This window comes from Ornithorhynchus anatinus, chromosome 17, assembly GCF_004115215.2.
Source record: "Ornithorhynchus anatinus isolate Pmale09 chromosome 17, mOrnAna1.pri.v4, whole genome shotgun sequence".
In the NCBI taxonomy this organism is placed as follows: domain Eukaryota; kingdom Metazoa; phylum Chordata; class Mammalia; order Monotremata; family Ornithorhynchidae; genus Ornithorhynchus; species Ornithorhynchus anatinus.
The window spans coordinates 7531657-7545587 of record NC_041744.1 but is presented as its reverse complement, the minus strand read 5'-3'; positions in this window follow the sequence as shown (position 1 = coordinate 7545587).

Here is a 13931-nt window from a genome sequence, read left to right as displayed (position 1 = left end):
CTAAATCCTTGTGTAATGCCCTGTGCAGAAGAGGCACTCAATAATTATTATAGATTGGGCCCCCCAAATGTGTTTTTACAATTTCCATGAAACATTCAAAAGTTGGGTGGTGCCTGGCTATCAAACCTGTATGCTTTTTTAAATTGCTCCATAGGTTTTCCCCGTCAGACTTGGAAGTAGAGGCTGTTTCCCCTGAATTATGGACCAGGTGGTCTTGGCCCCTTTCTGAGTGGTTTCAGTGGATGTTTAGTTCAGGTTCCACAGGAGAGCTTTTAGATGGGGATCTGTTCAGCTGTTACTATTCCCCATGGAAGTATTTAACCTTGACTGGCCTAGGGCCATTTGAAATGGTGTTCCTCCCTTGTTCAGTTATAACATTTGCAGAGCTTGGGTTTATACTGTTTTCTAGGGAACTGTACCACAGAGGAGTTTAAACTTCATTTTATGAGAAATCAAATGATCTTCTCCCTTTCCGATCATTCTGACATCAACAAACACCTTTTAGATTCCTTCTGTAAAGCCACTACCAGAGATGCGGGTAAAGATATGGCTGTTTCCTGAAAGAGTTTGCAAACAAAAATGCTAGGCAGTTCAGTCCAGGCAAAGAGAGCAGGTGGGGAGAAGTACTTTAAACAAAAGCCTTAAACCACTATTTCACTTTCAGTTAGAACTTTGGCTCTGATTGCTTTTCAAAATGAATGTGAGACAGGTATGGCAACCCACTCTGCAGTTTGAAGAATTAAGACTCAGGGTTTGTTGTTGGGGTTTCTTAGGATATTTTTTAAGTGCTTATTATGTCCTAGGCACAGTACTAAACGCTGGGGTAGATCAAGCTAATCAGGTTGAACACAGTCTGTGTCCTCTATGAGGCTCACAATCTTAGCCCCATGCAGGACAGGGAATTGTGTCCAAAAAAATTGGGATTAACAGGTTAAATAGGAGGAAGAACAGGTATTTAATTTGCTCATTGTGCTGTACTCTCCCAAGCACTTAGTACAGTGTTCTGCACATAGTGAGCGCTCAGTACGATGGATTGATTGATTTTACAGACGAAGTAAACTGAGCCACAGAGAAGTTAAGTGACTTGCCCAAGATCACACAGCAGACAGGTGGCAGGGCTGGCATTAGAACTCAGTTTCTCTGATTCCCAGGCCCATGTTCTAGCCACTAGGGTTAGGGCAAGAGGCAACATGGCCTAGTTGATAGAGCACAGGCCGGCTCTGCCAATTACTTGCTGTGTGATCTTGGGTGAGTCACTTAACTTCTCTGTGCCTCACTTTCCTCAACCCTAAAATGGGGATTGTTCTCCCCTCCAACTTGGACTGTGGCCCCCACGCAGGATAGGGCACTGTTTTCGACCTAATTAACTTGAACCTATTCCAACTCTTAGAACAGTGTTTGACACATGGTAAACACTTAGCAAATACCACAAAAAACATTTTTAAATGTTTTTACAGGGCTAACGTGGAGGCTTTCACTAGATTCTAAAAATCATCATTGGCTCATTCTCAGTCCCCTATGGTACATCCGTCTGCAGAATACTAGCGGGAGAAAGCCTTATTCTTTAGTGATGGAGCTGAGCAGGTAACCCGCGAGATCAGCCACATAAGATCATTCAATTTACGTTAATAATTTGCAGTTAAGATGGGTCGCTGTGTACGGAGCGAGCGGCTTGGCATCGATAAAGGATAGTTACTGAATTCCGCCCCAGCGTGGCTGCAAGCCCTCTTGAAAAGTTAAACAAATTTCCCCGGAAAAGAAAAACCCAAGAAGAAGAGACTGTGGTGGGCGGGTCCAGAGCAAGCAAGCACCCCCAGCTATGGCGGAAGGAGGGGGGCAGTGGAGGGGAGAAAGAGAGATCAGGCAACTTTAGAAAATGTCACCCGATAGCCAAAGGCAAAGCCGTCCCTGGGGTCCCTGTGGACGATGGAAGAGCACGTACATCCCGGCCCCGGTGCCAGGAGCCAAAGCACGGTCAGCTTCCCGAGCTCCTAAGTCTGCCTGATCCACGCCGCTCCCACCACCCACCTCCCATCTGGAATTTCGGCATGTCCTCTCTTTTTATGACCGATCTTGGCCTCTATTCTAAAATAAGCATTCCGGGCAGAGTCATCATCATCAGTAATAATAGTGGTATTTGTTAAGTGCTTACTGTGTGTAAAACAAAGTTCTAAGCAGTGGGGAAGATAAAGGATAATCAGGTTGGACACAGTCCCTGTCGCACTCAGGTCTCACAGTCTAAGTAGGGAGGAGGAAAGTATTGAATCCTCATTTTACAGATGGGTTAGCTGAGGCACAGAGAAGTCAAGTGGTTTGCCCAAGGTCACACAGCAGGCATGTGTGGTGGAACTGGGATCAGAACCCAGATCCTTTGACTCCCAGGCCTGTGCTCTTTCCACTAGTCCACGCTGCTTCTCAATGATGATAATAACGATAATCGAGGAGCAGTGTGGTCTAGGGGATAGAGCACAGGCCTGGGAGTCAGAAGGACCTGTCTCCTAATCCCTGCTCTACCACTTGTCTGCTGTGTGACCTTGAACAAGTCACTTCTCTTTTCTGTGCCTCAGTAACCACATCTGTAAAACGGGGATTAAGACTGTGAACAGGGACTGTATCCGACCTGATTAACTTATATCTATCCCGTCATTTAGTACAGTGCCTGGGACATAGGGAGTGCTTAACAAATACCATTAAAAAAATTGTGGTATTTGTTAAGGGCTTACTATGTGCCAAGCACTATACTAAATGCTGGAGTAGATACAGATAATCAGATCAGCACATGTCCCTCTCCCACAGGAGACTCAATACCCTAAGTAGGAGAGAGAACCCGCGTGGAATTCCCCTTTTATGGATAAGGAAATTAAGAGAAGTAAAGTGACCTGCCCAAGGTCACACAGCTGGCAAGTAGCAGAGTTAGGTCCCAAGTCCGGCTTTCCACTAGGCCATGCTGCTTCCAGCGCCGGATATGGGAAGCTGAACACCAGCCCCCCAGAATGGAGACGGAGAAGAGGAAGGAGGAGGCCATTTGTGAAGATCCCATTCCGGGTTGGATTCACACTCCCCCTTTCTCTTCTCCAGGGCTCTAAAGAGACTCCACGATTTGAGCCGCCATGGGACCAGAGCTCTGAACTGCCCTCCCTCTTAAACAACAATCCCACCCTCCTGGGCTGTTTCAGGGAAAATCTCGACTCCGCTTCTGAAGGCTTCTTATCGGTCGTTCTCCCTCGCTAGTCCCTGAAGGATAAAAAAACACCATGTTTCTGAAGCGAGATCCAGTGTGCTGAAAGGGCCAACTCCCTCCGCTGGGGCCGTGTGCGTGAGAAAGGCAGAGCTCGGGACCTGGCTCTACTACCGACCCAAATATCCAAGCCTGGGTTCGGACCTGACCTGGGGGTCCAGTTCTCATCCTCCGGGGGAGGAGGAGGCTTGTGAGGACAGGGTGCTGGAACGAGAAGCTTGGATGAGCCAGTTGTTGGCTGAGATGAGGGAAAATGTGGATGGCCAAATGGCTACGTGCTTCAGCCTCTCTGAAGTGCCCCCACTAAGGGAAAAAAGTCGGTTCCAACTTGTTGAACTCATCCTGAGGAGTGATTGAATTGGTGGTTGAATCTTGGTTTGGGGATAGGACATGCAGTGGCCTTTCAACTTAATAGAAGTTTCAGCTTGGAGTGCCTTGTGCCCAATAAACCTGGCATTGCAGGCACTTATAGTAATAATAATTGTGGTATTTAAATGCTTACACTGGGCCAAGCACTGTACTAAGCACTAGGGTGGATACAAGCAGCACATTCCCTGTCCCACGTGGGGCTCACAGTCTCTATCCCCATTTTACAGATGAGGTAACTGAGGCACAGAGAAGTGAAGTGACTTGCCCAAGGTCACACAGCGGACAGGTAGAGGCAGTGGAATTAGAACCCATGACCTTCTAACTCTAGGCCCGTGCCCAGGCTCTATCCACTATGCCCTGTTGCTTCTCAGAAGTAAATGGTGGGCAATAAACTCTGGGAGAAAAGATGAAAGGAATGGGATAATTCAGCCTGGAGAGGAGTCAGCCAAAGGGTAAATGACTTCAAGAATCAGGAGGGTTTTATTTGGAAGGTATACCAAATGTTTGTTTACCTTTGTTTACCCTCATTAGCTCTTAGTATGTATTTCTCTGTGTTTTCGATTACTTGCTAGTCAAGCAATAGTAATGGCACAGTGTTGGAGTGCTAAATGCTGGAGTAACAGGCGTTCTCTGCTCTGCCAAAGCACTATTTACCCATAGTGAAGGCAGGAGGAAGAGAGCAGGAGGCAGTACAAACACAGCAGGAACAAATAACTGAATGTGTTAACTAAATAAAACATAAAATATACCTATAGACACAAGAAATGCAATACACAAGGGCTAGTTCAGCTATTTCATTTTTTCTCCTTCCCGCTCCCACTGTTTGTTAATAGGGTTTGTCTGCCTTTATCCCCCCTCGATTAGAAGTTTCCTGTGGGCAGAGAATGTGTTTTCCTGCTTTGTTCCTGGGTTCTAATCCTGGCTCTGCCACCTGTCTGCCATGTGACCTCAGGCAAGTCATTTATTTAGCTTCACAGTGCCTCAGTTCCCTCATCTGTAAAATGGAGATTCAATGCCTGTTCTCCCTCCCACTCAAACTAGGAGCCCCAATTGGGACCTGATTATCTTGACTCTTCCCCAGTAAGGTGCAAACACATAGTATACGCTTAACAGATTCTGCAGTTATTATGATTATTATATTAAACTCTTCCAAATATTTAGTAGAGTGCTTCGCAGTCAGTAGACAACGCCACAGCCTGATGGATGGAGCCACGTCCCCAGAGAACTAAACCCAAGGAAAGAAATGGCCTTAAATTGCAGCAAAGGTTCAGCTAGGCCAAAGGAGAAGCTTCCTATTGGGTGTGAGAAAACATTGGAACAGGCGACCGGGAGAGAGTACGTGGAATGTCCATCCCTGGAGAATCTTGACTCTTGTGGCCCTCACTTCCCCACAATCCAGAAGTGGCATGGCAAGCACTGAGGAGATGGAGGTGTGGACAGACAGATTCTGGGGACAGGGAGGCTGCCAAAGCCCACATCCACTTTGGCGTCTCGGCTCAGGATACTTGGTATGTGCCACCATTTCTTCTGGAGCCCACGCCGCCCCCGGTGCGTGTCCTGAACGCAGGGTTCAATCCTGATGTAATAGGCCCTCACTTTTCAACTCCTCTACCAGGGACACTTTCAGTTCAGCTTGCCCCTTTTCTGGACTGGGTTTAAGTCTAGGACCGAGGGGCTGTGTGGGGAAGATAAGTCGTCCAGAAGGACTCTGGCCCAACTTTGTGAACCTCCCCTTTAATATTATTATTGTTGTTGCTTTTATAATTGTCTGTCGTATTGATTATGTGCTTACAACGTTCCAAGCCCTGTACTGTGCCCTACAGCAGAGACAAGATAATCAGATTGAACACAGTCCCTGTCCCCCACAGCATTCACAGTCTGAGGGAGAGCACGAATCATATCTCCATTTTACAGATGCGGAAACTGAGGTACAGGAAGGTTACTTGACATGCCAGAAGTCACACAGCTGGTGACTGGCAGAGTCGGGTTTAGAAACCAGCTCTCCTGACTCCTAGTTCCATGCTCTTCCCACAAGGCCTCTCTGGGTTCATGTGTAAATTCCGTGGCTCTGGCATTCAGGTGTGAAGCCCCGGCTTCATGCCACTTCCTCTTTCCACTCCAGGGCAAGAAGAGCCGAAGATGTAGGAATCAAATTGGGGGGGGTTAAAGTTTTCTCCATTTGGGAGTGCTCCATTTCACAGAGGTAGCATGGCCTAGTGGAAAGAACAGTGGTCTCTGAGAAGTCCCAGCTCTGCTGCTTGCCTGCTGTGTGACCTTGGGCAAATCATTCATTCATTCAATAGTATTTATTGAGCGCTTACTATGTGCAGAGCACTGTACTAAGCTCTTGGAATGAACAAGTCGGCAACAGATAGAAACAGTCCCTGCCGTTTGACGGGCTTACAGTCTAATCGGGGGAGACGGACAGACAAGAACAATGGCAATAAACAGCATCAAGGGGAAGAACATCTCGTAAAAACAATGGCAACTAAATAGAATCAAGGCGATGTACATTTCATCAACAAAATAAATAAGGTAATGGAAATATATCACTTAACCTCTCTGTGTTCCTCGCCAGTGAAATGGGGTTGCATACCTGCTCTCTTTCCCTCTTCAAGTGTGAGCCCCATTTGGTATGGGGGATTATGTCCAATCTGATTATCTTGTACCTATCCCCAGGGTTAAGACATAGTAATTACTTACTAAGTGCCATCATCGTTAGTATCATTACTATGAGTCCCTAAAGGCTAGGCGACCTACGCTGATCATGCTCCAGCCCATACATGGGGAAGCTGCTTAGCCTAGCAGAGAAACCACGGGCCTGGGAGTCAGAGGACTTGGGTTTTAATTCCAGCTCTGCCACTTACCTGCTGTTCAACTTTAGGCAAGTCACTTAACTTCTCTCAGCTTCAGTCGCTTCACCTGTAAAATGGAGATTTATCCTTTTATCCTTCCTCTTTAGATGGAGCGGCCCTATGTGGGACAGGGACTGCATCCAACCTGATTTGCTTGTATTTACCTTATCATTTAGTATAGTGCTTGGCACATAGTGAACGCTTTATAAGTACCACAGCTATCATACATGGAATCCCAGACTTTTAAAGTGATCAAGAGCCAGCCCCAATTTCAGCACAATGCTATGTCTGTTATATGTCTGTTACGTTGTTATATTAGACTCTTCCAAGCTCCTAGTACAGTGCTCGGCACATGGTAAGTGCTCAGAAAATACAATTGACTGATTGATAAAATTGCCCAGCTCTGTCCTGGCTAAATAGAAACATCTGGTCACCCTAGGCACAAGTGTCCTAGACAAACACTGCAGAGCCAAACTTTCATATGTTTCAAAGTGGAGAGGAATCAAACTCCATCGACTAGAGCTCCAGTTTATGCTTAGGGCCTGAATGACAATTTGGTCTTTTTCTTTGGCTTAAACCATGAGGAATGGAATTTTGAGCTGTGATATTTTTTACTGCTTGTTCTTATCCTAACAAACTACTGCTACTAACTGGAGTTAGTAGCAATTTCATGGGGCCCTGAGGCTTTTTTCATAAAGGGGCAATTTAAAAATAAAACAACTATGTTAAAAAAAAAACAAAAACAACCTCTGGTTAGGAACAATGTCTTAGGCCCAGAAATACTGAAAGACGTTCAACAGCTGACAGATATCACAGGAACTGGAAATTCCTTCTCATTCTTTTTCCTGATGTCTGCCTTCAATATTTGTGATTTTTTTTTTACAACAGTTTCTAGGACAGCTAGAAAGTGCAGTGATGAGAAATTTTCTGCACAAGTATACCCAAACTCAGACAGCTCCCCAGAGAGAAATGTATTTAGCCCAAAGAAGTTACTCTCTGTAGAGGTCACAGGAAAAGGCTGAGAGACAGAAGTCTTGGTTTTCTCTAGCTTAGCAACTGTTTACGGTGGACAAATCCCTGCTCAATTTCCTTTATGCCTCAGTTTCTCTATCTGTGACACCCTCCTGGAGAAATGCTGCAAAATGACAAGCAGACTATTTCTGTGAGGGACCTCGACCACCTTTCTCCTGAAGAGATTGCTGGGAGTTACCGTGCCAATGAGATTTTTCTAACAGAGGATAGTTCCATAAGAGTTTTCATGAGGTGTGGAGGCTTCTCAAAAAGGGAAGCACAAGGCACACTTCCCTGGAATGCAGCGAGGCCTTATGGAAAGAGCCCGGGTCTGGGAGTCGGAGGACCTGGGTTGTATTTCTGGCTTTGCCACTGGTCTGCTGTGTGACATTAGGCAAGACACTTTGCTTCTCAGTGCCTTAGTTTCCTCACATGTAAAATGGAGATTAAATACCTGTTCTCCCTCCTACTTAAACTGTGGGCTCCATATGGGACAGAGACCATGTCCAACCTGATTATTTTGCAACTATCCCAGCGTTTAGTAGTGCTTGACACAAAATAAGCACTTAACAATACCACAATTTTTCTAATTATTCACATTCTTATTATTCTTAATAATAATCATTACCTAATGACACATATGTGGACCCCAGTTGTTGGGGTGGGACAAGCTCCTCTCATGCTGAAAAGGCAGGGTTTCCAACAGAAGCCCTTTTGTTCTCCTCCCTGAGTGTGGTCCCAGTCATCTCGTGCCCACCCAGAGTCCACCAGTGTGAACAACAGTGGTGAAACCATGCAGTTTCAGCAGGACTTGTTGCCATCCAGCAGCAGTGGCACTTGGTGCCAAGTTCCACACAGAAAGTGACATCTCCAGGAAGCGGCATCTCCCTTATCCCAGGTAGGAATTTGACAAAAGGACCATGCCTATCAGCTCTATTTCATACTCTCCCAAGTGCTTAATACAATGCTCTGCACACAGCAAGTGCTCAGTAAATACCAATGACAGTTTGACCGTTGAGATACTTGCAAAGAGTCCATCGTTGAAAGGCATGTCCTTTCCTCATCTGTAAAATAAGGTTTCACTACATGTTCTTCCTCCCTCCTACTTAGACTGTGAGTCCCCAGTGGGACAGGGACTGTGTCTGATTTGATTATCCTGAATCTATCTTAGTGCTTAGCACGTAGTGAAATTTTAACTAACACCACAGTCATTAAAGGAAACCCTGGTTCTACCATCCCACCAGCTAATATGGAGAGTGACTGTTAACAGGTGACTGTGTTCTGGAGGTGTATCAAGGAGTCAAACACAAAATCCCCTCCTTCAGAGCCCTCCTAAAAAAGACATCTGCTTCAGGAGGCAATCCCTGATTAATCCCCAGCCTTCCTGATCCCAACTCAGCAACCACCTTATTTAGTTATGGTGTTTGCTAATCATTTATTATGTGCCAAGCACTGTGTGAAGCACAGGAATAGATACAAGATAATCAGATCAGACACAGTCCTTGTCCCACATGGGACTTATATTCTAAGTTATTTGTGTGTGTGTGTGTGTGTGTATTTTTACTTCAATCAATTCTATCATTTTGTATATTTTCTAACGTGTCTACTTGTCTCCCCCATTAGACTGAAATTCCTTAGAGCAGGGACTGAATCTTTTCAGCCTTTGGTAGGGGCTTCTCCATCTAAGAACTCAGTGAGTGCTCTGCCTCCAGGAGATGCTCCGGCTAACGATGACGGCAAGGCTCTGTGATGTCGACAAGCCTGGAGACCAAGGTTAGGGTCCAGCCTGCCCCAGGGAAGCCGTGCACACGACCAAGTATTTTCATTGACAGTGCTGTCGCTGAATTTTGCTCCCAAAGCTCTCTACTGTCTAGTGATGCACAGACAGAGGAAGAGGTGGAAAATGGAGTTAAGGGGCTGCCACGTCCACAGCAGGAGAGGGACAGGAAGGGTGGTCACCAAACTGAAGGCCTACTGGGTTGTGGAGGTGGTCAGCCTTTGAAGGCTAAATTTCCGGCTCCTGGAGAACAAAGGAACATGCAAGATACTCTGGGACAGCATCACAACATCTCTGTTGGAACAAGGAACCCCACCCACATTGCCAGCAAGAACAGCCACTGGGCGTTTCTCCAAAACCCTGTCTACCAGGCAGCCAGCAAGACTGTGGGTATGGCAGGGAGACATTCCCAAGCCTGGCTAAATGAAAATGACTCAGCGGTGAAAAAACTACTTGCAACAAAGCACTAAATGGATCGTCCGTACCCCGAAGCTCCTCCTGCTTCTAACTAAAAGGAGGCCTACGAAGAAAACGTGATGGGAATGTGTCCAGCAAGCTGAGAAAGGAACATGCATGACCAGTGGTGAGTGCCAATAAAAAATGTTTATTAAGTGCGTACACTGGACCATTCACTGAACCAACTGCTGGGAAGAAAACAGGGACATCGATTCAGACACTGTCCCACGAGGAGCTCCCATTCTAAAAGCGGATGGGGGAAATCAGTCAATCAACCTTATTGATTGAGCGCTTACTATGTGCAGAGCACTGTCCTAAGCACTTGGGAGAGTACAATGCAACAGAATTAGCGGATACAAATAACAAGCTTACAGTGTAGAGAAGTGAGGCAGAAACACTGGGGGAGAGAAGAAAAATAAAAGGGTTAAAATAAGCATATCAAAGCCTACAACAGTAATAGTAAGTTTATTCCTGGTTAACTCCTCTCTGCTCCAGAGGTAACTGGCCTGGTCCAAATGGTCACAATCTGCCCATATTCTCCATGTAGACATCTGGAAACTGCTAAGCAAATTTGGCTGTCCTGAGAAGTTCTTCAGTCAATCAGCCAATGGTATTTAATGAGCGCTTACCGTGTGCAGAGCACTGTACTAAGTGCTTGGGAGAGTACAGTATCACAGAGTTGGTAGACACGTTTCCTGCCCACAACGAGCTTACAGACTAGTCGCCGAAACCCTGAATTTATCTTGGGCCGGGAGAACCACTCCAGTAAAAGTTGATTGTGTCCTGTCTGTTCTTTCACCATCCTCACCAACAGAGAGCTGTGTGATTGGTCCACTGTGGTTCGGTCTATCCTGTGCTATCACCCTTGTGAATGCAACACGAGTCTGGGAAACTGGAGTTAAAATATCTTTCTGATCTCCTGGGAAATTCTTCCAACTCCACAGGGTAAGGAGCTTCATCAAGGAGCACGCTTCCAACCAACAGGCCCTGGAAGAGGCAAACATATCAGAGCAGGTGCACACGAGGTGAGTTGTGCGTCGATCCCGACGGCCACATCTGCGTGTGTGGATAGGATTTCAGCTGAGAAACTGCACATCCACGGGGACGGCAAGATTTCCAGCAACGAGGCCTGGCAGGCAATCAGCTGGTGGCTCAGAGAAGCAGCGTGGCTCACTGGAAAGAGCACGGGCTTTGGAGTCAGAGGTCATGGGTTCGAACCCCGGCTCTACCACTTGTCAGCTGTGTGACTTTGGGCAAGTCACTTAACTTCTCGGTGCCTCAGTTACCTCATCTGTAAAATGGGGATTAAGACTGTGAGCCCCACGTGGGACAACCTGATTCCCCTGTGTCTACCCCAGCGCTTAGAACAGTGCTCGGCACATAGTAAGCGCTTAACAAATACCAACATTATTATTATTAGGTACCGCTCCTCCAACACTAACCAATTTGCGAGGTTGGACCAAGAAACAATTTCTTTCTCCATCAGTCAATCAATGGTATTTAATGAATGCTTACTATATGCAGAGCACTGTACTGAGCACTTGGGAGAGTACAATGCAATCGAATTGACAGATACGTTCCCTGCCCGCAAAGAGCTTACAGTCTAGAGGGGAAGACAGACATCAATATAAATTATAGATATATACATAAGTCCTCGGGGCTGAAAGTGGGGTGACTATCAAGTGCCTAAAGGGTACAGATCTGAGTGTGTAGGTGACGCAGAAGGGAGAGCGAGTAGGGGAAAAGAAGGCTTACTCAGGGAAAGCCTCTTGGAGGAGGTGTGATTTTAATAAGGTTGTAAGCCCGTCAAAGGGCAGGGACTGTCTCTGTTACCGATTTGTACATTCCAAGTGCTTAGTATAGCGCTCTGCACATAGTAAGTGCTCAATAAATACTATTGAATAAGGTTTCGAAGGTGGGGAGAGTGGTGGTCTGTTGTTGATGGAGGGGAGGGATTTCCAGTTCAAAGAAAGGATGTGGTAAAGGAGTTGGATATGAGACAGATGAGATGGAAGCACAATAAGTAAACTGGTGCTAAAGGAGTGAAGTGTGTGGGCTGGGCTGAGGTAGGAAATTCATTCATTCATTCATTCAATAGTATTTATTGAGCGCTTACTATGTGCAGAGCACTGTACTAAGCGCTTGGGATGAACAAGTCGGCAACAGATAGAGACAGTCCCTGCCGTTTGACGGGCTTACAGTCTAATCGGGGGAGACGGACAGACAAGAACAATGGCAATAAACAGCGTCAAGGGGAAGAACATCTCGTAAAAACAATGGCAACTAAATAGAATCAAGGCGATGTACAATTCATTAACAAAATAAATAGGGTAACGAAAATATATACAGTTGAGTGGACGAGTACAATGCTGTGGGGATGGGAAGGGAGAGGTGGAAGAGCAGAGGGAAAAGGGGAAAATGAGGCTTTAGCTGCAGAGAGATAAAGGGGGGATGGCAGAGGGAGTAGAGGGGGAAGAGGAGCTCAGTCTGGGAACGCCTCTTGGAGGAGGTGATTTTTAAGTAGGGTTTTGAAGAGGGAAAGAGAATCAGTTTGGCAGAGGTGAGGAGGGAGGGCGTTCCAGGACCGCGGGAGGACGTGACCCGGGGGTCGACGGCGGGATAGGCGAGACCGAGGGACGGTGAGGAGGTGGGCGGCAGAGGAGCGAAGCGTGCGGGGTGGGCGGTAGAAAGAGAGGAGGAGAGGTAGGAAGGGGCAAGGTGATGGAGAGCCTCGAAGCCTAGAGTGAGGCGTTTTTGTTTGGAGCGGAGGTCGATAGGCAACCACTTGGAGTTGTTTAAGAAGGGGAGTGACATGCCCAGATCGTTTCTGCAGGAAGATGAGCCGGGCAGCGGAGTGAAGAATAGACCGGAGCGGGGCGAGAGAGGAGGAAGGGAGGTCAGAGAGAAGGCTGACACAGTAGTCTAGCCGGGATATAACAAGAGCCCGTAATAGTAAGGTAGCCATTTGGGTGGAGAGGAAAGGGTGGATCTTGGCGATATTGTAGAGGTGAAACCGGCAGGTCTTGGTAACGGATAGGATGTGTGGGGTGAACGAGAGGGACGAGTCAAGGATGACACCGAGATTGCGGGCCTGAGAGACGGGAAGGATGGTCGTGCCATCAACGGTGATAGAGAAGTCTGGGAGAGGACCGGGTTTGGGAGGGAAGATGAGGAGCTCAATCTTGCTCATGTTGAGTTTTAAGTGGCGGGCCGACATCCAGGTGGAGACATCCTGGAGGCAGGAGGAGATGCGAGCCCGAAGGGAGGGGGAGAGGACAGGGGCGGAGATGTAGATCTGCGTGTCATCTGCGTAGAGATGGTAGTCAAAGCCGTGAGAGGGAATGAGTTCACCGAGGGAGTGAGTGTAAATGGAGAACAGAAGAGGGCCAAGAACTGACCCTTGAGGAACTCCAACAGTTAAAGGATGGGAGGGGGAGGAGGCTCCAGCGAAGGAGACCGAGAATGACCGGCCAGGAGAGGACAGAGTCCGTGAAGCCAAGGTGAGATAAGGTATGGAGGAGGAGGGGATGGTCGACAGTGTCAAAGGCAGCAGAGAGGTCAAGGAGGATTAGAATGGAGTAGGAGCCATTGGATTTGGCAAGAAGGAGGTCATGGGTGACCTTAGAGAGAGCAGTCTCAGTAGAGTGGAGGGGACGGAAGCCAGATTGGAGGGGGTCTAGGAGAGAATGGGAGTTAAGGAATTCTAGGCATCGATTGTAGACGACTCGTTCTAGGATTTTGGAAAGGAAGGGTAGTAGGGAGATAGGATGATAACTGGAGGGGGAAGTGGGGTCAAGAGCGGGTTTTTTTAGGATGGGGGAGACGTGGGCATGTTTGAAGGCAGAGGGGAAGGAGCCCTTGGAGATTGAGTGGTTAAAAATAGAAGTTAAGGAAGGTAGGAGGGCAGGGGCGATGGTTTTAAGAAGGTGAGAGGGAATGGGGTCCGAGGCGCAGGTGGAGGGGGTGGCACTTGCGAGGAGGGAGGAGATCTCCTCTGAGGATACTGCAGGGAAGGATGGGAAAGTAGGGGAGGGGATTGGTTGGGGGGAGGGGAGAGGCGGAGGGGTGACTTTGGGGAGCTCAGACCTGATCGTGTTGATTTTCGTGAGGAAATAGGTGGCCAGATCATTGGGGGTGAGAGATGGGGGAGGGGGAGGAACGGGGGCCTAAGGAGAGAGTTAAAGGTCCGGAACAATCGGCGGGGGTGACGGGCATGGGTGTCGAT